The 23,272-nt window shown below is 36.9% G+C and overlaps 3 pseudogenes; 1 reads left to right on the top strand and 2 right to left on the bottom strand.

Annotated features, from left to right (window-relative positions):
- Positions 1-6,587: 6,587 nt before the first annotated feature.
- LOC118619028 lies at positions 6,588-7,550 on the bottom strand (annotated as a pseudogene).
- An 11,316-nt stretch (positions 7,551-18,866) lies between these two features.
- Positions 18,867-19,943, bottom strand: LOC118619235 (annotated as a pseudogene).
- Positions 19,944-20,005: 62 nt separating this feature from the next.
- On the top strand, positions 20,006-20,999 carry LOC118619234 (annotated as a pseudogene).
- The last annotated feature ends 2,273 nt before the right edge of the window (positions 21,000-23,272 follow it).

Here is a 23,272-nt window from a genome sequence, read left to right as displayed (position 1 = left end):
TAAAATAGATTTCAAAATGAAGGCCATAACTAGAGACAAAAAAGGCCACTACATAATATTGAAAGGATCTATCCAACAAAAAGATATACCTTGGTAAACATATATGCACCCAATATAGGAGCACCAACATATATTAAAAATCTTTTGGAGTACTAAAAAGGAGAAATCAACAGCAATACAATCATAGCAGGTGACTTCAATACCCTGCTGACATCACTGGATAGATGTTCTAGACAAAAAATTAACAAGGAAACACAGACTCTAAATGAAGCGCTAGATCAAATGGATTTAATAGATATCTAAAGAGAATTACACAGCACTACTGCAGAATTCACATTCTTCTCAAGTGCACATAAGACATTCTCAAAGATAGACCACATGTTAGGACACAAACTAAGTCTCTACAAGTTCAAGAAGATGGAAATCATATCAAGCATCTACTCAGATCACAATGGCATTAAACTAGAAATCAGTTGCAACAAAACATGCAGAGACATTTGAAAACATGGAGGCTAAATAACATGTTATTGAACAATGAATGGGCTACCATGGAGATCAAGGAAGAAATTAAAAACTTCCTGGAAACCAATGAAAATGAACACACAACAACACAAAATCTGTGGGATGCAGCAAAAGCAGTCCTGAGAGGGAAGTTCATGGCACTATAGGCCTACCTCAAGAAACAAGACAAATTTCTAATTAACTATCTAACCTCACAACTTAAAGAACTAAAAAGCAAACAAAAAGAAAACCCCAAAGCAAGTAGAAGGAAGAAAATAGTAAAGAGCAGAGCAGAAATAAATGACATGGAAACCAAAAAAAAAAAACAATTCAAAGGATCGATGAAACAAAGAAGTGGTTCTTTGAAAAGATAAACAAGATTGCCCTGGCCGGTTTGGCTCAGCGGTTAGAGCGTCGGCCTGCGCTCCTGAGAGACCCGGGTTCGGCGCGTACCTCGGTTGCGGTTTGTTCCCGGCCCTGGTTGGGTTGTGTGGGTGGCAGCCACTCGATGTGTTCCTTTCATGTCGATGTTTCTCTCTCTCTCTCTCTGTTCCTCTCTCTCCCTCCCACTCTACCTGAACAACAACAACAACAAAAAAATGTAAAAATGTCCTCAGGTGAGGATAAAAAAAAAAAAAAGAAAAGATAAACAAGATTGATGGACCTTTAGCTAGACTCACTAAGAAACAGAGAGAAAGAACCCAAATACACAAAATCAGAAATGAAAGAGGAGAAATAATAACTGACACCACAGAAATACAAAGGATTGTTAACAAATATTATGAACAATTATACGGCAACAAATTCGACAATCTAACTGAAATGGACAAATTTCTAGAAACAAATAGTCTCCCAAAACTGAACCGAGAAGAGATAGAAAACTTGAACAGACTAATAACAGCAAAACAAATTGAAAATGTAATCAAGACTCTTCCAGCAAACAAAAACCCGGGCCTGGACAGCTTCACAGGGGAATTTTACCGAACATTCAAAGAAGAACTAATACAAATTGTTCTCAAACTATTTCAAAAAATTCAAGAAGAAGCAAGCTTTCAAACTCGTTTTATGAGGACAGCATAATTCTAATTCCAAAACCAGAAAAAGACACAACAAAGAAAGAAAACTACAAACCAATATCCCTGATGAACATAGATGCCAAAATCCTGAACAAAATACTAGCAAATCGAATCCAGAAATATATCAAAAAAATTATTCACCATGACCAACTGGGATTCACCCCAGGGATGCAAGGCTGGTGCAATATTCGCAAATCAATAAATGTCATACAACACATAAACAAAATGAAAGATACATATTATATGATAATATCAATAGATGCAGAAAAAGCATTCGACACAATCCAGCACCCATTTCTGATAAAAACGCTCAGCAATATGAGAATAGAGAGATCATATCTCGACATAATAAAGGCCATATATGAAATATCTACAGCCAACATCATCTCAATGGGCAAAAACTAAAAGCATTTTCCTTAAGAACAGGAACAAGACAAGGATGCCCACTTTCACCACTCTTATTTAACATAGTCCTGGAAGTCTTGGCCACAGCATTCAGACAGGAAGAAAAAATAAAAGGGGTCCAAATAAGAAAGGAGGAAGTGAAACTGTCATTATTTGCAGATGACATGATACTATATGTAAAAAGCCCAAAGACTCCATCAAAAATTTACTAGACTTAATAAATGAATATGGCAAAATAGCAGGATACAAAATTAATGTCAAGAAATCGATGGCATTCTTATGCATCAATGATGAACTCACAGAAAGAGAAACTAAAAAACAATCCCATTTACCATCATGACAAAAAATTAAGACACCTAGGAATAAACTTAACCAAAGAAATAAAGAACCTATTCACAGAAGACTATAGTTAATTGCAAAAAAGAAATAGAGGAAGATATAAAAAAGTGGAAGGACATACCTTGCTCATGGATTGGAAGAATTAACATCATTAAACTGTCGATACTACCCAAAGCAATCTATGGATTCAATGCAATCCCCATCAAAATACCAACGACATACTTCACAGAACTAGCACAAATACTTCAAAAGTTCATATGGAACCAAAAAGACCCCTAATAGCCACAGCAATCTTGAAAAAGAAGAACAAAGTTGGAAGGGTCACATTACCAGATTTCAGGTTATACTACAAAGCCACTGTAATCAAAACAGCCTGGTACTGGCATTAGTACAGGCATATAGACCAGTGGAACAGAACAGAGAACCCAGAAATGAACCCAAGGCAATATGCTCAATTAATATTTGACAAAGGTCGCAAGAGCATAAAGTGGAGTAAAGACAGTCTCCTTAATAAATGTTGTTGGGAAAATTGGACAGCTACATGCAAAAAAATTAAACTAGACCATCAAGTTACACCATACTCATAAATCCATAAAAATCCTAGAAGAAAATGTAGGCAACAAAATTTCAGACAAAATACGCAGCAAAATTTTGACTGATACATCACCTAAGACAACAGAAACAAAGGAGAAAGTGAACACATGGGACTACATCAAACTAAAAAGCTTCTGCAAAGCAAAGGATACAGTAATCAAAATTGAAAGGCATCCCACTGTATGGGAGAGCATAATTGCCAATGATACATCAGATAAGGGGTTAATTTCCAATATATATGGAGAGTGCTCATACAACTCAACAAAAGGAAGACAAAGAACCCAAGTACAAAATGGGCAGAGGAACTAATTAGACACCTCTCCAAACAGGACATACAAATGGCCAAGAGACATATGAAGAAATGCTCAACATCACTAATCATCAGAGAGATGCAAATAAAACAACAATGAGGTATCACCTTACACCTGTCAGAATGGCCGACATCAACAAATCATCGAACAACAAGTGTTGGCGAGGGTGTGGAGAAAAGGGGACTCTAGTACACTGCTGGTGGGAATGCAGCCTGGTGCGAATGCAGCCTGGTGCAGCCACTATGGAAAACAATATGGTGTTACCTCAAAAAATTAAAAATTAAACTGCCGTTTGACCCAGTGATCCCACTTCTAGGAGTATACCCTAAGAAGCCTGAAACACCAATCAGAAAGAATATATGTACCCCCATGTTTGTAGCAGCACTATTCACAATAGCTAAGATCAAAAACCGCCCAAATGTTCATCAGTAGACAAATGGATAAAAAAGCAGTGGTACATGTACACAATGGAATACTATGCAGCTAAGAAAGATCTCTTATCCTTTGAGATGACATGGAGGGACCTGGAGAATATTATCCTACATGAAACAAGCCAAGCAGAGAAAGACAAATATCACATGATCTCACTTATTTGTGGAATATAATGAACATAACAGTCTGAGGAACAGGGTAGTCCCAGAGACGTGGAAGTGGGGTGCAGACTGACAATCCTCAGAAGAGGGAGTGGTGGGGGAGAGATAAACCATAAAACGTATATGCATGTATGCATGAACAATGGACATGGACAACAAAGCTGGGGACAGGGCAGGGAGGGAGGTAGAGGGGGGAATTAGTGGGAAGAAAAGAAGAAACATCTGTAACAATAATTAATTAATTAATTAAAAATAAATAAATAAAATAACCCATTCTCACTTTAAAAAATAAAATAAAATAAAATAAACAAAGAAAAAATATTTTTAAAAAATAAAGATAATAAAATAAAAAAAATAAAAATTCCTCTAGTGTAAGATCTTTTCATAATAAACTCTTAGATTTATGTTATCTAAAAATGTCTTTATTTCACTCTTGTTCTTGAAGGATAGCTTTACTGGATAGGTTTCTAGGTTGAGTTGTTATATGTTCTCAGTACATCAAGTACTTCTCTTAGTTTTGGACAGAGGTGGATTAGACTGGGGAAAGAGCCCTGTAAACCATAACAACAGACTGCGTTTCACACCTACACCATCTCTGGCAGCAGAGGTAAGAGAGCTTCTGCTCTCCACTCAGAATGGGTTTAGTCTAAGCCTGAGGTTCAGGTAAAATCTTAGCTCTCTCAATAACCACTAGAATCTTACCTAATTTAGATAAAACTGGTTAAATTAAGCACTTGAACAACCAGGCTTTTAAAACAGAATTCTATGTCCAGGGACACCATGGTCAAAAGAGGCTATTGTACACACTCTTTCCTTCCTATGAGTACAGAGAGAGGATGAAGAAAGATGCCTTCATCAGAGAGGCATGAAGACCAAGCATTTTCACTACTAGGCCTTTTTACACAAGCAAGTATGTCTTCTTAGCATAAAACCCATGTACAAAAGAAGTAGTCAATAATAAAACACACCAATTTGAGATTTTAAAAAATAATATAAAAGCAAAGGATACCTAGAGGGTAAGCAGTGCTTTTTCTATTCCAGAAATATTTTTTTGAGTACCTATTGTGTGCCAAGCACTGATCAGTAAACAAAATAAAGATCTCTGCCCTCGTGGACCTTACATTCTAGCAAGAAAGCTTACATCCTGATATATCAATGCTAATCATGATTAAGTGGTGGTAAGGAAAAATACTGAATCCTGTAACTGCTTATTACAAGACACCTGGCCTAGTTCTGGGGTAGAGAGAGAAATGAGACAAGGACTTTCCTGAAGAACTGACATTTGAACTGAGATCTGAAGGACAAGTAAGAATTAACTACCTAAAATACTTATCCTCTCATCTCTGGCTCTTTTTTTAAAATATTTTTTAATTGATTTTTTAGAGAGAGAAAGATAGAAATATCAATGTGAGAGAAAAACTTCCATCAGCAGCCTCCTGCACGTCCCCTGCTGGAGACGGAGCCTGCAACCCAGACATGAGCCCTGACCGGGAATCAAACTGGGACCTCTCAGTGATGCTCAGTCCACTAAACCTCACCAGCCAGGCTCATCTCTGGCTCTTTAAATGACGGAGTATTATAATATATAAACATAAGACATAAAATAAACACAGTAAGTGCTTAACTAAAGGAATTAGAACAGTAGTCATAATAACTAATAGAATATAAGCCTATTTGTTCTTCAGATCCCCTTTGTAGACAACAAGACCACACTGCTCCCACCTTCCAGGGACTAGGTTATGGCTGCTCTGGGAACACTGGCTACATCAAGGTCAGGCCCTTAATCAAGTACTGCCCCATTCTTTGTCTTATACTGCTCAGGTCTAAATCCTGTCTCCATGGCAAGATCTTAAGTTTCTAGAAACTTTTTGTGGGCCTTCTTTCGTGTCCTTCAGAGCTGTGGTTCTGGACCCAATTTTGGAGTTATGAAAATACTTGTTCACTTTTAAACTAGTATGATTTAGTCCAAAGATTAGGTTTTTATTTTTTGTTTGTTTTAAGATACATCTATAATTTTATTACAAAACCATTCTTTTGGCATTAGTTGGTTACAGGGATAGCAAGATACTGTGAGTGTGGCATAGCAGCTCTAATGTAACAATTGCATTCCTTGCTTCCTGAACCGAAATTTAAGTTATCTCATATCCATTACATCCAAGTTATCTACAATCATTAATGCTGCAAATTCTGATGCATATCCCATTTAGGGAGGAGCTGATGCTAAGGGATTAGAGTAAATGTTGATAAGACTACAAAAGTTCCTTTATGGGACTATGTTTCTTCTCCCTCCCCACAAATTAATTTGCTTTAAAAGAATCAAGTTACTATCCTGGCCAGTTTGGCTCAGCGGTTAGAGCGTAGGCCTGCGGTCCAGAGACCCGGGTTCGGTTCCAGCTAAGGGCACGTCCCTGGGTTGCAGTTTGTCCCTGGTCCTGGTTGGGTCGTGCGGGTAGCAACCACTCGATGTGTCCCTTTCACGTTGATGTTTTTCTCTCTCTCTCCCTCCCACTCTATCTGAACAAAATATGGAAAAATGTCCTCGAGTGAGGATTAATAAAAAAAAAAGAGAGAGAGAGAGAATCAAGTTACTTAGAGCCAGTCTGAATGGCAGCAGCACCCAAGGAACATCCTATACTTAGTTCTTGTTTAAAAAAGCAATACCTGTGTAATGCATGTTTTACACTACAGGCAAAGGGAATGATCACTCTAGTTTTAAACTCCTGCATTAGAGTCTCTTTAAAAAATAGAAGCATTCTAGCAAGTTCTCCTAGGTGGTGTTATTGCTGTACATTTGCTGGTAGGTCACTTTCTGTGCTGTGTTTGCTTTGAAGGGATCTTCCAGTATATTTCCAATATTCCTTTCTTATAGTGTCCTTTTCTTTAGCAAGGATTTCACATAACCTTTCAAATAGTTCCATGCACTTTCATTATGTGGTACTAGTTTGATCATTTCCAGAGTGTACTGGACTTCTCTTTCCAACATAGCATGATCACTGTAGTCAGTGGTGTTAGAAATTACGAAATATCTTTGGTTCCAGACAGAATTATTTCTCCCGTCCTCTTTAAGAAGTTGGTCTACATACTGCAACCCAAAGTTTAAATTCCTGAATAACCCACTGTCGATGTTGCCAGGCATGATAATTCTTTGCATCCTGATTAAGAATATCGGCAATAAACTCAAGTTCCTGAGATGGATCTTAGCCATTCCACTAATACTCGCCTATGATGCCAAACTTGATAGTTTTGGGGCTGTTCTTCAATTATTGCAGTGATGTAGTTCATTTCCTCATGTAGATCCTTTTGAACTCTCCGGTAATGCCACACTGTATAATTGGCTGTATTTAACTCAATAGCATCTCTGGTTAATTTAAAAACTCGTTCACTTCTTTCATCACGCTGCAGCACAGCCTGGAAATAATCATAAACATCTCTAAATTGTTCACTATAAATGATCTGGACCACTGGATTGGGGCCGTCATTCCGTGGCACTGGATCTATAGCAGCCCATTCCGCTCTGTCTCTGTACAGAACATAAGTCGGAGAGTCCAGGCTCAGGAACCCGTCGTCCATGGGGGATGCTACCGTTTCTCCGGCCTCGGCCGCCATCGTTTCTTCTTGCTGCTGCGGGGGCGGCGGGGCGAGCGGCTGGGGCCCGCGGCTGGGGCCTGGCGGCTCCGGCTCACTGGGCTCCCAGCCCTGCGTAGCCTCCCGACCCCCTCAGTAGCCGCCATCTCCCAGCGGTCCACGGTGGGGTTGGCGGAGGCTCTGCCCTCCACGGCCCCCCAAAGATTAGGTTTTATTCTGAACATTTAAATGCCAAACCAAAGAAAGAAAAACTTAGTATTATCCTCTAAAATTATTTTTCTAAATAAATTTATATTCTATCCACTTTCTGTGGGAGATTTTATGCTTAATGAAAGCAATATCCATGGCTTATCCTGTCTTTATGCTAATACCCTTATTTCCATTTTGGATGTGCATTTGTTTATCATTTTATCACATCATAAAAATGCATATTGAAAATACAATTTGAGTTCATATGGCAACTAGAAAAAGCCCATGAGGGATAAGAATAAAGAAAAGTTAGGGGTAAGACAGATGTAGTTTTGACTATCTACCTATGAGAATCTGGGCATATTCCTGAGTCTCTATTTTCTAAATGCTAAAATGAAAAAATTAATACCCAACACATAGGGTGTGGAAGAAAATTAAGTGATATAACAAATGATAAAGTACAATGCTTGCTCAATGAACAGCAATTAGAAGAAGTAGTAGCGGTAGCCATACAGAGATAGTTGCTTTTCTTATTAAATAGCCAAAGTTGTGACCTGGCTTAAATCCAAAAACCTATGCAACAGTTTTCAACAGAATGGGTTGAAAATAAATTAATGTGAAAGCCACTTAAAATGGTGTGGAAAAAAAATGTTTAAAATTATTCATTAAATATTCATCTGACTCATCTTTGCTGCTTATTATATGCAAAGTACAGGGTTAATTGCTGTGTGAAATATAAAAATAAGATATGATTCTTGTCCTTAAGAAGGTTCCATTCTAATGTATGTCTCCATATAAACCACTATATTGCAAGGCAGAATATAATTAAATGCTATGTTATACTGTAAAGAAAGACCATAGAATTCAAACAGACAGATTACTTCCAACTTTACAGAAATGAGTATTTGTATAAGTTAAAATTAGAGAATCACAGGCAAAAAATGTACAGAGGTTAACTTTAATAGACAAATACCCATAGATAAATGGGCCTCTGTCCATGCAAAAGTATTCATTTGATACTGGTACTGAGATTTGAGATTTTAAATGAACAGCAGCCTTAACACATAAGGAATATCTAAACATCACCAATATTTATTTTTGAACAACTTAATTTCACTGACCACTGAATTTGTGTGTAAGCTGTACACATGCATATACATTTATAGTGTGTATCATATTATCAAGGCTGCCCTGCCATGCTGGTCAGAGAACAGCAGTTGCTTAGAGCTCACACTTATACCATCACAATCTTCACTTTCAATAAACCTTGGAAAGGATGGTGTCCATTCCCATAAATCTCGCTCAGATGATACTATGTCACACTGATCAGAACCTCTGAAAATCCTCTACTTCTCTGGATCTCTGGAGTCAGACCATAAACATCATAGCTTCTCATTTCCCTCACAACTCTTGAGCAAAATTGTCATCACAAACAGTGGTTTACTATAGCTACAAAATATCCCAGCTCCCAATCAACAAGATTCTCTGTTTATTAAAACTAGTATTGAGGTAAAATAATTAAAAACAATATTTACAAATTTTTTTTTTCTTTATTGCTTTTTAGAGAGAAAGGAAGGGAAAGGGAGGGAGAGACAGAAACATCAATGAGAGAGAACATCAATTGGCTGCCTCCTGCATGCCCCCACTGGGAATTGGACCTACAACCTGAGCATGTACTCCGACCGAGAATCAAACTGGCGACCTCTTGGTGCATGGGTCGACGGTCAACCACTGAGCCACATCGACTGGGAAAAATAATATTAATAATAATTATTATTTTGTAAGAGAGACAAGATGCTCTCTTTGAAATAGGACTTTACTTCTTATCTCTTCTCTAGGTCCAAGTTCACCAAAATAGACACATGCTTCAATTTCACTAAATTTTAAACCATGAATTATTACTGAAAGTGAGTCTACTATGCTTTTGAGAATTTCCACATAGAGGCTCTGAGTCCAGGACTGAATTATCCCTGCCTTCCTTCTTTTATACAACCCCCAAAATTGATTAATCACAATTGCATTTGTTGAGTATCTCTGTATTAAGCCATAGAAACACTGTTCTCTTTCATTGATCTATATGCTTGTTTTTGTGCCAGTACCAGTCTCTTTTGATTACAATGACTTGGTAGTATAACCTCATATCTGGAATGTAAGCCCTCCAACTTTATTCTTCTTTTTCAAGATTGCTGTGGCTATTTGGGGTGTTTTTTGTTTCTATATAAAGGCTTGGAATATTTGTTCTATATACGTGAAATATACCATTGCTATTTTAATAGGAATTGCATTGAATCTATAGATTGCTTTGGGTAACTTTGTGTCGTATGGACATTTTAATGTTGATTCTTCAAATCCATGAACATGGTATATGCTTCCACTCTTTTATATATTACTCTGTTTCTTTTTTCAATATCCTGTAGTTTTCTGAGAATAGGTCTTTTACCTCCTTGGTTAAGTTTATACCTAGGTATCTTAATTTTTTTGTTGCAGTGGTAAATGAGATATTTTTTTTTAGTTTCTCTTTTTGTGTGTTCATTATTGGTGTATAAAAATACCAATTATTTATGCATGCTAATTTTATATCCTGCTACTTTGTGAAATTCATTTATTAAATCTAGTAGTTTTTGGTGGAGTCCTTAGGGTTTTCTATGTATAATATCATGTCATCTGCAAATAATGACAGTTTCACTTCCTCCTTTCTGATTTCAATGCCTTTTATGTTTTCTTCCTGTCTGATTGGTGTGGCTAAGTCTTCCAGTACTATGTTGAATAAGCAGGGTGAAAGTGGACATCCCTGTCTTGTTCCTGTTCTTAAGAAAAATGCTTTTCGTTTTTGCCCACTGAGTATGATAATGGCTGTAGGTTTTTCATATATAGACATTGTTATATTGAGGCATAATCCTTTGGTTACCACTTTGCTGAGAGTTTTTATTAAAAATGGGTGCTGGATTTTTTCAAATGCTTTTCAGCACCTATTGATATGAGCATATGATATTTATCCTTCATTCTGTTTATATGGTGTATCATATTTATTGATTTGCAAATATTGTATCAGCCTTGCATCCTTGGGATGGATCCCACTTGGTCATGGTGAATACTTTTTTAGTATATTGCTGGATCTGATTTGCTAATATTTTGTTGATGATTTTAGCATCTATGTTCATCAGGGATATTAACCTGTAATTTCTTTCTTTGTAGTCTCTTTTTCTGGTTCAGGAATCAGTATTATGCTGGCCTCATAAAAAGAGCTTGGACTCTGGTCAGTTTGGCTCAGCAGTTAGAGTGTGTGGGTGGCAACCAGTTGATGTTTCTCTCTCTCTCTCTCTCTTCCTCCCTCTCTCCCTCCAGCTCTATCTGAAGATAAATGCAAAAAAAAAAAAAAAATGTCCTCGGGTGAGGATTAAAAAAAAAAGAGCTTGGAAGTCTTCCTTCCACTTTTTGGAACTTTTTGGAATAGTTTGAGAATAATACGTGTTAGTTCTTTGAATATTTGGTAAATATCCCCTATGAAGCCATTGGACCAGGGCTTTTGTTTGCTGGGAGTTTATTGATTACTTCTTCTATTTACTAAGTTGTTCTTGGTCTGTTCAGGTTTTTTGACTCTTTCTGGTTGAATTTTAGAAGACTATATGATTCTAGGAACTTGTCGATTTTACCTACATTGTCCAAGAAGAGTCATGTTCATCGGGTCCCCTCAAAAGCCTATCACAAAACAAGAATTCAGATTCAGATGATGTGTAAAAATACTTTCAACTCCAACTCCAAAGAGAAGTCCATGAATTACACCCCTGCTTGTCAGTTGGAAGCAGCCAAGATGGAGATAGAATGTCACAGACTCGAAGATTTTTTAAGTATAGAAAAATAAGATCATTTCTTCATACTTTTTTGATAAGAAAACTAAAACCCAGAGAAAGAACCTAACTAGTGGCAGAATTAGAATTATGACTCAGGTCTCTGGACTCCCACTCAGCCCAGTGAGAACTTTATCTCTGAGGAAAAGCTTAGTCTTACTCAATCTCACTAATTCCTGAAGAAAAAAAAAAAAACAGACTAAGTCACTTTCAAAGTGTTTTTCTCCAAACTATCTCTACCATTTCCCTATATGCACATTGACTTATTATATAGCAAAAAAAGAAGTGGATATTTGGCTACTCAACAAAATGCCACTCTTAAATATTTTTCCCTTGGTGATCTTTGCTTGTTCAAAAAAACTATTATCTCCTGCAACCACCGAAGTAACTGAGGATCAGATGTCCACTGATGATTCATGATCACCAACTCTAAAATATCTCTTGCCCTGGCTAGTGTGGCTCACTTGGTTGAGCATTGTCCCATGCACCAAGAAGTCACAGGTTCAATTCCTGGTCAGGGCACATGCCCAGGTTTCAGGCTCGATCCCCAGTAGGGGGCACGCAGGAGGCAGCTGATCAATGTTTCTCTCACTCTCTAAAAATCGACAAAAAATACTTTTAAAAACTATCTTTAACATTGTTTAGACACCTCCCTCACTCTCAGATAGTCTTTCCTCCTTCTTAGAGAAACAAAAGACCTCAGACAGCAATGTCCTCTCTGACCCATATCCAACTCTACAGCCCTAGTTCTTTATGTGCCCAGAGTTTCCTTCATTCTTTCAATATTAGTAAAAAGGTATTCCTCAACCTACCTAATGTTAATCCTTGCATCTGGCCTCAGATTCAATCCCTTGTCACCTTCTCAGATAAAATGCCACCATTAATGATCTCTTCCTCTCTTATGCATTCTGCTCATCCCTCTCATCTGGATCCTTTCCATCAACATTTAAACAAGCTCAAATCTCTTCCAAACAAAAACAAAAAACAATATTCCTCAATGACACACCCACTTCCACCTGTAACCAGATTCTCATGCATGCAAAGGAGTGACTATAATTATGGAATGAATACAAATTTAATAAAGTAGTCAATAAGTGGTCATGATTAGATAGAAATTGAATAATACAGTCCTCACAAAAGGAGTGAAAAGCAGTGAAATGGTGAGAAATCAATGGATTATAGGTGCTGGTAGAAAAGCAACACTGGAGTGGGGGGTATTAGAGAGAGAGACCTAGAAACAAAAGAACTGGTGGTAAGAGGGTCATTGGAATTGAAATTAAGGAGGGTTACAGTTATTGGTAATGGCAGGTTCACCACGTCCAAGATGAAATTATGGTCTTCTCTCAATGTTCCCCATCTTAGTATATGAAACCACCAAGATTTTCCTTCACTGCATGCTATACATCACTACATTTTGTCCATTTGACCTTTTAGAAAACTTCCAATGCTGTTTGCTTCTCTCTTCTCACCTGCTACTCTGATAGTCCAAGCTACCACCATCCCTTGCTTGTACAGTTGCAATAGCCTTTTAACTGGTCTCCCACATCTGCTCTCACCCCAACTATAGTCAGAGTAATCGTTCCAAAACAAATAATTAATCATGTCCCCCATTAATTAAAACTTCAATGGCTTTCTATTGCTCTTAGGATAAAGACAAAAATTTGTAACATGGCCCACTGTCTAGTCCTTGCCTCTTTCCCCAAGCCTGTCTTACATTGCTCTCGCTCTCACTCTCTATCTCTAAACACATTGAGATTTTTTTTTTTTTTTTTTTTTTTTATATCCTCACCCGAGGATATTTTTCCATTTTTTTTGTACAGATAGAGTGGGAGGGAGAGAGAGGAAGGGAGAGAGAAAGAGAGAAACATCGACGTGAAGGGACGCATCGAGTGGCTGCCACCGCACAACCAACCAGGGCCGGGGACAAACTGCAACCGAAGTACGTGCCCTTAGCGGGAACCGAACCCGGGTCTCTCCGGACCGCAGGCCGACGCTCTAACCGCTGAGCCAAACTGGCCAGGGCGTGATTTTTAATCTTCAAATATACCATACTTCCTCTGACAACAGAGACTTTGCCTGTAGTCTTGTGAAAATCACCCATCTCTTCCCTTCTACCTGGTTAATACCTTCATGTCCTTTACATCTCAACTTAAGTGCCTTTTCTTTAAGGACCACTTCTCTGAGTCCACAGCATAAATTGGGGTCCCTTTTCATATGTTTTCTCAATGTTAATTTTTGTTCAGTATGATATCCCAGTTTTCTATAGTCATGAACCATGAGCTCCAGAAGAGAAGTAACTGTGTCTGTGTTTATTCACTGCTGTGGCCCTAATGCCTAGGACAATCCTGATACATAATTGGCAATCAGAGTTTTTTTCATAATGGTGCTATTTGTATGTGTATGTTTAATGCTTTCTTTTTCCAGAACCATTTGCTACGTTTTAAGCCAACCATCCTCAATAATTTTATTTCATGTGTTCTGAGACCCATTTTACTCAATTCAGTAACAATTTATTTATTATAATACCATACACCAGGCATAGGGGAAATCAGTAGGCATAATCTTCATTTTTAATTTGAATACAATCCAATATGGTAAACAGATATGTACATACAAAACTACAATCAATTTATCCAGTGCTTACTGAGAGCTTATCAAGTACCCAAAAATTTAGGCCTATAACTGTAGCAGTGAACAAGTTCTTGTGGAGCTTATAATCTATTTAAAATGTACTATACATTATTCTGGAGATATGTAGCACCACAGAGGAAGAAGTAACTAATTCTTCTTCTAGGAAGTAGGGACCATAGAGAAAGATATCACAGAAAAAGTAATAAGTAGAGGTTCACCAGGCAGAGGATGAGACATGGAATCAGAATAATACTTTGCCAGAGTTTTCATTTTATCCTGAGGCTACTGAAGCATGTTTAAGGGTAAGAGAGACATCATTAATAAGGTATAACAGAAAGACAACATTGGCCACATGAAGGATGGTTTATAGTGATCACAACCAAGAGTGTTGTTTTGAAAACTATCCCAAAGTCTGAGGAAGAAATTATCAAGGTTCAGAATAGGATAGTGGCAGTCATAATTGGAAAAGGAGGATGGATTTGAGTGACAGAATATACTTATTTACCTTAAAATGGCTAAAAAGAGAGTAAAATCAAAGATGAGAGGTTGTTAACTTTAATGTGAAGATGGGTTATGGAAGATACTGCTATATTCCCATCTAACCTATTCCTTCCTAGTTCTGAGCATATAAACAAATAATATATCCCATTCTCCCTTGCAGTTAGTTGTGGCAATGTGACTAATTTTGGGTGAAAGGAATGTGAGTGGAGATGATGAACACCACTTCCATCACGTGATCTGAAAAAAAAAAAAAATGAATAAAATTTTCTTCCATTCTCTTCCCCTATCAGCTGGATGACAGTGCACAGGGTGATGGGGAAAAAAAGCCTCTGTTAGCCTGGGTCCCTAAAAGGAAAGCCCACATCCCCTTCCCATTCATTGGACTTTATATTAGTAAGAAAGAAACATCTATTGTGTTAAGCCACTAAGATTTTGTGATTTACCCAGAAGCTAGGGTTAATTTAACTAATACAATGGTGATACCACTAGCCAAGACAGAGATTCAGAAGCAGAAGCTGATACAGGCATAAAGATAAAGACTTCAATTTAGGCTATATTTAGTTTGAGATTCTTTTGACATATCCAAGCAGCTAAAAATAGTGGTCCTGAAGTCAAAAGGGAGCTAGAGGCAAAGATTTGAAAGTTTGGGGAATACAAGTGACTAAAGCCTTCATCCTGATTGAAATAACATAAGAAGGGGGTACAGAGGAAAAATATGATGACGGCCTCAGTATTTATAAGAATGCAGAAAAAGAGAGATCAGAAGGTAAGAGAACACATTCTCAAAATTTTTCATGATTGATATTTTTTTACAATAAACCGAAATAGTTGGTCTTAGAATTATCCTTTAAAGAAATGCTTAACTTGTTACATTGATAGTCATATAAATCACATTACTGCCTCTGCTATTAAAACCTTGAATTCAATGAACTCCTATCGCTTTGCTTCACACAATGAAAGTTCCAAAATTCAATAAAACCATCCTTCCCATCTAAAATGCCAAAATACATTTAAATATTGTGCAAGGATTTGAAACCAAAAAAGTGGCCTCTGGTGAGTTCTCTGACACAGCATAACTTACAGGTATCATCAACCTTTTAGTGTTTGATCCCTTCCAAAATACTTTCATATGCATTATTCATTTGATGCCCCTAACAAACCGGTAAGGTTGGTTAATATAGTTGGGGCTCCAGACATCTGATGACTTATCAAAAGGGACCATTATCTTGGTATGGAGCCATTGTCAAAATAAAGCCCATTCTAGGAGTCAAGAGAACTGTCTCCCAAGGATATCTGCAGGAAAAAATATATCCATTTTAAAATGCTATTTTAATCCCATAGGTTATCCATTCATCAAGCCCCTGTAGTTTATGAGTCTCGCAAGTCTTTTTACTGAGCTATCAGGGAGCATCTTACTTCCTGACACACAGTTTGAATCGATGTAAATGATCTTCCAAAGAGAGCGAGCAAATGATAAAGGGTGCATCCTGGACAACAAAAACAACCATTTATTTGATAGGCACACTGTCCTTTGTCATAATTACTTTTAGCAATTGCAAATACATCCTGATTAATTCTTCACAGATAGAGGCATGGTTTATGCATTTACTTGCTTAAAGAAGTAGCTATTTTGAAATATTTCTGATTTAACTTGTTTTCTAAATGAATTTTGAGTCAAATGAAAAACAACATTCAATGAGTTCTCATAAATGCCAACTTCTGTTTAGGCCATCTCTTCTAATATCTTTGACTATTATTCTAAAATGATCAAATTTCTACATAGCTGATTTTACGTGTTAATTTGGCAAGACTATGGTGATTAGTTCTTTGGTCAAACACTAGTTTACATATTGCTATGAAGGTATTTTTTGGATGAGATTAATATTTACAATCAGGTGACTTAAAGGTAATCACATTACCCTATATGATGTGAGAAAGCCTCATTCAATCAGGTGTAGGCCTTAAGAGCAAACACCAAAGTTTCCCAAAAATTAAATTTTGCCTGCAGAACAGAAATTCTGCCTGAGATTTAGCCTTCAGATACAGAATAGCAGTATCAACTCTTACCTGAATCTTCAGCCCACCAGTCTGCCTATAGATTTCAGACTTGCCAATCCCTACAATGGCAAAAATCACCTCCCCTTTAATAAACATAATACATTTAACATTCTCTACTACAACCTGTCCTTGTCCAAAGCAGGCATGTACTGCCATTCAATGTATGTTCTCCTAAGCTTTTTAAAATATTGATAAGTTGGTAAAACCACAAAATATAAAAAGGGAGAAAAAAATAAGCATGGTCCTTGTTCTCATTTGTTATAAGGAATTTTTTTTTTTTTGTAGAATAGACTTGAAAGATAATTTCCTGTAGGAATATTTTATATAAACATACCCTTGAGTGAAGACTTAGAAATTAATAAAATAATGTGTTAGTCAGGATTCTCCAGAGAAACAGAACTACACTCATGACCTCATTTAACCTCCATAAATGCCTCATTTTCAAATCAGTCACATCGAAGGGTAAGGCTTCAACATATAAATTTTAGGGGGATACAATTCAGACCATTAAAAAATGTAAGAAACAAAAAAAAGAAAACTAAATGCAAAGGTGGCAGAAGGAGATAATAAAAATTAGAATAGAGATAAATGAAGTAGATTATAGAAAAAACAATAGAATCAATGGAACCTATTGCTTGTTTTTAGGAAAAAAATTTGACAAATGTTAGCTACAGTGAGAAAGAAAAATAGAAGATACAGATAACTAAAATCAGAAATAAAAATGGTGACCTTACAACCAACTTCACAGAAATAAAAATAAAAGAATGCTATGAGTCCTGGCCAGTTTAGCTCAGTGGCTAGAGCATCGACCCATGGACCAAAGAGTCATGTGTTCAATTCCAGTCAAGGGCACATACCTTGGTTGTGGTCCTGTCCCTGTCCCTGGTCAAGGTCATGCAGGAGGCAACCAGTAGATACATCTCTCCCACATCAATGTCTCTCTCTCTCTCTCTCTCTCTCTCTCTCTCTCTCTCTCTCTCTCTCCCCCCTTCCTCCCTCCCTCCCTCCTTCTCCTTCCCTCCTTCCCAGTCTATCTGAAGACAAATGGAAAAAATATCCTTGGATGAGGATTAGGAAAAAAAAAAAATGCTATGAATAATTGCCCACCAATAAATTAGATGAAATGAAAAAATTCCTAGAAACACCTAAATTACCAAAACTGACTCAAGAAGGAATAGAAAATCTGAACAAACTTATAAGAAGTAAAGACATCAAATCAGTGGTTTTTTAAAAAGCAAACAAGCCAAAAAAAACAAAAGACTTCAAACACATTAAGATTCAGGACTTATCTAGTAAATTCTACCAAACATTCAAAGAAGAATTAACACCAATCCTTCTCAAACTCTTCTTTAAAAAAAAAAATGTTTTTCCTTTTTATTAAAAAAATTATTATAAAATCTATGCCATAGTAAAACATTCAAACAATAGAAGGAGATATACGTTAGAAATTAATTTCCTCATTCCACAGTTCTCACTCCCAGGAATTTGAGTATCACTGTAGAAGTGTGTTGTCCATATTTTTAAATTTAAAAAACACATCCATAGTTTATGGGTATCTTTCCACATCAGCACATTCAGACTTGCTTAGTTCTTTTAAGACTAGATAATTTAACCAATTGACTATAGGTAGACATTCTGATTGATCCCAGTATTTTATATATAGCATCTTTACATACTGGCACACTGAATGGGAGTAGGTGAGTTCTAGGAAACAATTCCTCTAACAGTTTACAATTTTCTTTGACTAGAATAGATTCCAGTGATTGGAAAGGCCTTTCAAAAGCAGTATGTCTAGGCTGGCAGGTGGACTCAACAGCTTAAGATCTTGTTGCTCCTAAAAGAACAAGGTCATTTCTGTGGCAATTCTGAAACAATCACATACTAATGCTCTCTCAGATGAGTAACTACAAATCACAGCAAATAGTAAAAGAGTAGCTTATACATAAAATTGTCACTGTCTCTTCACATAGAGGCAATAATTGAAGTCATTCAGTAAATAGCAAAATAAGACAAAAATAAGTGTTTCAGAACAAGATGTTAATATTAATTTGGTATCAATAAACTGGTCCAAAATAAACCAGGAGACCATGGCAAGTCATAGCTGTGTAAATGGTGAAATCTAGTATTTACTGTTTATATTCAGCAGCTGAAAGAATCCCTTTGTAAAGAAGATGAAAAAGTTTACGTGCATTACTGCCAGACTGCATTACTCTGTGGAAAAATAAAACCTACCAGTTAGAATTTGAGTATTATTGTTACCTTTTCCTTAACGTCCACTTCATAGTGTTTAACCAACGCTCTCATTTTTCTGGGCACATTCTTCTCCATATAACAGGGAGAACAGTAAACTTTTGGTGAAAGTAGGCTAAATGATAAGTGACCTTCTTTTCTGAGGCAGTTATTTATATTCTAAAATAGCATAAAAACTTTGCCATATGGCCATCATAAAGGGAAAGGAATGATGAATCCACCAAGTAGTCCTTCTGTCATGGCTGGATTTTCAGACAAATTCAACAGCAGTTTCAGAATTTGAAGCTTGGTGCTTTCATTTCCTTTAAGCAATACTTGGAATAGGTCTGTACTGTAACTGTTAAGCATGTGCTGGTGGTTGTTGGTAACTGTCATGTTTGTTAACAATCTCAGTCTGGCCAGCTACATGGAGGAGTTCAGATGGACCGGAGAAGACAGCCTCACAGACTTGATTGACATATATCTTTACCTTGATTTGATTTTCAACATTCCCACTCAGGTTACTCAGTGCATTTAAAGCCTTCTCTTTGATACTGTGGTTGGGATTGTTGATTTTGCTTCCAGCAATTGGAATACTACACAATTCATGAATAATGACTTGGTTAGTTGAAAAGTCTGTATTGCTACACAGAATGACCAAAGCTCTTTCCAAAATTATAGGATCCTCAGTTGACTCAAAAAGATAAAAGAGTTTCTGAAGTTGTTCAGCATTTAGGAAATCATCATATGAACCATTGGTTAAGTCTTCTGCAGATCAGGAGAGACACAGCTGAATCCCCTGGCCACCTCACTGCTGGCCCAGCATCAGCCTATAAGTCCAATAGCAGGCACCAGGCCCCCAAGGACCAGGCCCGCAGCCACAGGAGCTGGAGCTGAACATCTGGAAGGGAAATCAAACTCAAAAATAATACAGCAGGGAGCACTTCCTAATTCATTCTATGAGGCCGATTTTACCCTAATACCAAAGACACTTCAAGAAAAAGAAACTACAGACCAATGTATCTTATAAATATAGATGTAAAAATCCTCAGCAAAATACCACCAAATTGAATCCAACAGCATATTGAAAGGATTATACAGCCTTTGGGTCTGAGCTGACCCTGAGATGTCATCTGGGCAGCACTATGAAGACATCCTCCCAGGACAGCTCCCCTCCCCAGGGCATTCCCCTCTTGCCTGGATTACCCTCACCTCATAGGCCTCTCTGTTCTAATATGGTGGGCTGAGGTGAGAACAGGCCTGGGGAGGGTGATTATAGTGAAAGAGTTGCATTCACGAACAAGGAGTCAAACTGTCGGTCAAAGGTCTGTGGCTTGAGACTAATTGAATCTGTACATGATAATGACTTTGGGATGACTGAAAGACTAAAGGATTTTTAAAAAGTAAAAGATCTTCTTAGTCTAACGCAGTTTTTTTGCTTCATCACAGAGACATTTTTCTATAGCTGTGAATTTACTGAACAGATTCCTGTCCAAAATGAAGGTATAACCTAAGGTACACCCCTTAGGTGCATTGGACTAAGCTTTCCTACCTGGCTATAAAATCAATAAAAGAAGAAAGTAATGTCCCATTGGTAACTAACTTTATCTGAACAAGCCAGTAAATGTACAGAGTTCCAGACCTGATGAGAATGGAAAAGATTGTGTTGGAGAAGTTGTTAGAAAGTCAAAGCTACTACTGTCATTCAATTTCTGCAAATCTATATACATTCAAGAGAATTTACCATTTGAAAGGAGGAACAGTCTTAATTTTGAAAGATTAGAAGCTCAATTTAAGACATGCCACGGCAGAATCCTGTTTTTTGTTTTTGTTTTTGTTTTTTAAAGCAAAGCCTTCTGTGCTGACATTGTCATTGTACTAGAGATCTAAGCACAGAAGTGTGTAGAGTTAACAGAAGGCATAGAATGTCTTCTAAAACATTCCACAATGAATGGCAGAGATGTGACCTTCTGGCAAAAGCTCGTATCCAAATGTTTAACTGAATATTCATCAAATAAGTGTGCCAAACCAACTGTTCAGAAGTTGAAATGGACTGTTTTGGGGCAAACTACATGGCATTTGAAGCATAGCTACTACAGAATAACCCACCTTCCAACAATTCTTGAAATGTTCTCTTAATTGAATTATTGCTGCAACAAAAACACTTCTCTGAAATCATTCTCCACAATCCTTAAGTATGGACTCCATAATGTTATAGAGTGAATCCTCAAAACATCACAACTATATTAGCATTGATGTTCTCAGATTTGGGAAAATGGCCTAATTAACATTACCCTGTAGTGGAATTATGCTTTAATTTGAATTCATTTTGGCATACAAACAAAGCCAAAAACATAATGTGAAATGTTAATGACAAGTCTGGGAAGGTAAACTGTGAATCCTCATTTCTAACATTGATCCAATGTTCTACATTGTGTCAGTATATTTAGGTGTTATTAAAAATGGTAATCTACTTAATTTAAATTTAAATTTTAAATTATGAGGCTTACATTTCACAAATGCAGTTTTCTTAAATCCTCACCTGAGGATATGTTTTTATTAATTTTAAAGAGACAGGGAGAGAGAGAGAGAGAGAGAGTGAGAGAGGGAGAGAGAGAGACAGAAGCATTGATGTGAGAGAGAAATATAAATCAGTTCCCTCCCATACGTGCCCCTATTGAGGGTTGAACCTGCAACCTAGGTATGTGCCCTGACCAGGCAGGGAATCAAACCCACAACTTTTGGTGTATGGGACATGCTCCAACCAACTAGCCTAGGGCCACAAGTGCACTTTTAAGATATAATACAGGTCACTATTTGAGGCAGTGAAAATGGTTTCTTAGTAGTACTCATAATGCAAGTAGTAGATTATCCACAAATGTGAACTTTATTACTACATGGGAATTACATTTAAAATTGAGGGTATTTTATATAAAGCAAAACTACAAACCTAGTAATTCTGGCATATTAATTTATCTTTAATATTTTTCTGAAAAACAGGTTATGTTTGTGTCCAGAACAAAAAGTTTTTATACAAATCTACCTCTAAAATATAGTCCCATCAAGAAAATTAGTTTTATTGTATTAGTGAAATGAAATAAATTAACATCACTCTAAAAACTTGCTGATTTAACACTCCAGAAGTTTTTACTAAGGACTGTTTTTACAAAACTGCCATTAATTCTAATTTAGAATTTAGACTATACTTTCACTAATTTCTCCTACTATGCCAACAGAAAGTCTTAAGTAAATACTCATCTTCATAATGCTGAAGTTGCTGAGGTAGTGTTCAGGATTATCTATTAAGTCAGTGAACATAACGATATCTACAGTGTTAAAAGTTTCATAAATTGTTACTCGGCGCAATTTGTAGCCTGAGTCCATCCAGGATGATTATACCCAATTTTTACATCATGTTATGGATAAATGTGCACTGGCAAATAAACCAAAGAACCACAGTATATCTTATACTTTTGTAAACAATGTTTTGTAGATAACTTTACAGTTTTCCCAAAAGGTTGATATATTTCAATATGTTGATTATATCTGTATTAATTTTGAGTCGACAGAGGTAGCCTAACCAACTACCACTATGTTTTGGTACTAAGACATTTGAATAAAGTTATTAAAATGCAAAAAATAAATAAAAATAAAAAGATTATACATTATGACCAAGTAAGATTTCTCCCAGGAATTCACAAGTGGTTCAATATATAAAGATCTACTATAACCACATGAATAGAATGAAAAGGGAAAATACACATGATCATCTCAGTTGACGCAGAAAAAGAATTTGAGAAAAATCAAACATTTTTTTCATGATTAAAAATATCAAAATAGCCTGGGCCTGTTTGGCCCAGCAGTTAGAGCATAGGCCTGCAGACCAAAGATCCCGGGTTCGATTCCCGCTGAGGTCACGTACCTTGGTTGCAGTTTTTCCCTGCACATGTTGGGGCCATATGGGTGGCAACCACTTGATGTCTCTCTCTCTCTTCCCCCCTCTCTCCCTCCAACTCTATCTGAAGGATAAAAAAATTAAAAAAATATATATCAAAATATACAAGAATAAAAGAAAACTTCCTACAGCTGATAAGGTCATATATGAAAAATAGCTATCGATATATGTTATAGTGTAAGACTAAAATTTTCACACCAAAATCAGCAACAAGAAAACGATGCTTACCTTTGCTATTTTTTCTGTTGTAATGAAAGTACTAGCCGAGAAATTAGGTAAATAAAAAAACAAACAAACAAATAAATAGCATACAAATGATAAAGAAGTAACAAACAGCCCTGGCTGGTTTGGCTCAGCGGTAGAGCGTCGGCCTACAGACCAATGAGTCGTAGGTTCGATTCCGGTCAAGGTCACGTACCTCAGTTGCAGTTCGTCCCCGGCCCTTGTCGGGGTACGG

Source organism: Molossus molossus, unplaced genomic scaffold, assembly GCF_014108415.1.
Source record: "Molossus molossus isolate mMolMol1 unplaced genomic scaffold, mMolMol1.p scaffold_m16_p_6, whole genome shotgun sequence".
Classification (NCBI taxonomy): Eukaryota; Metazoa; Chordata; class Mammalia; order Chiroptera; family Molossidae; genus Molossus; species Molossus molossus.
Note: the sequence above shows the minus strand (reverse complement) of the source record. Positions and strands in the feature narration are given on the sequence as shown.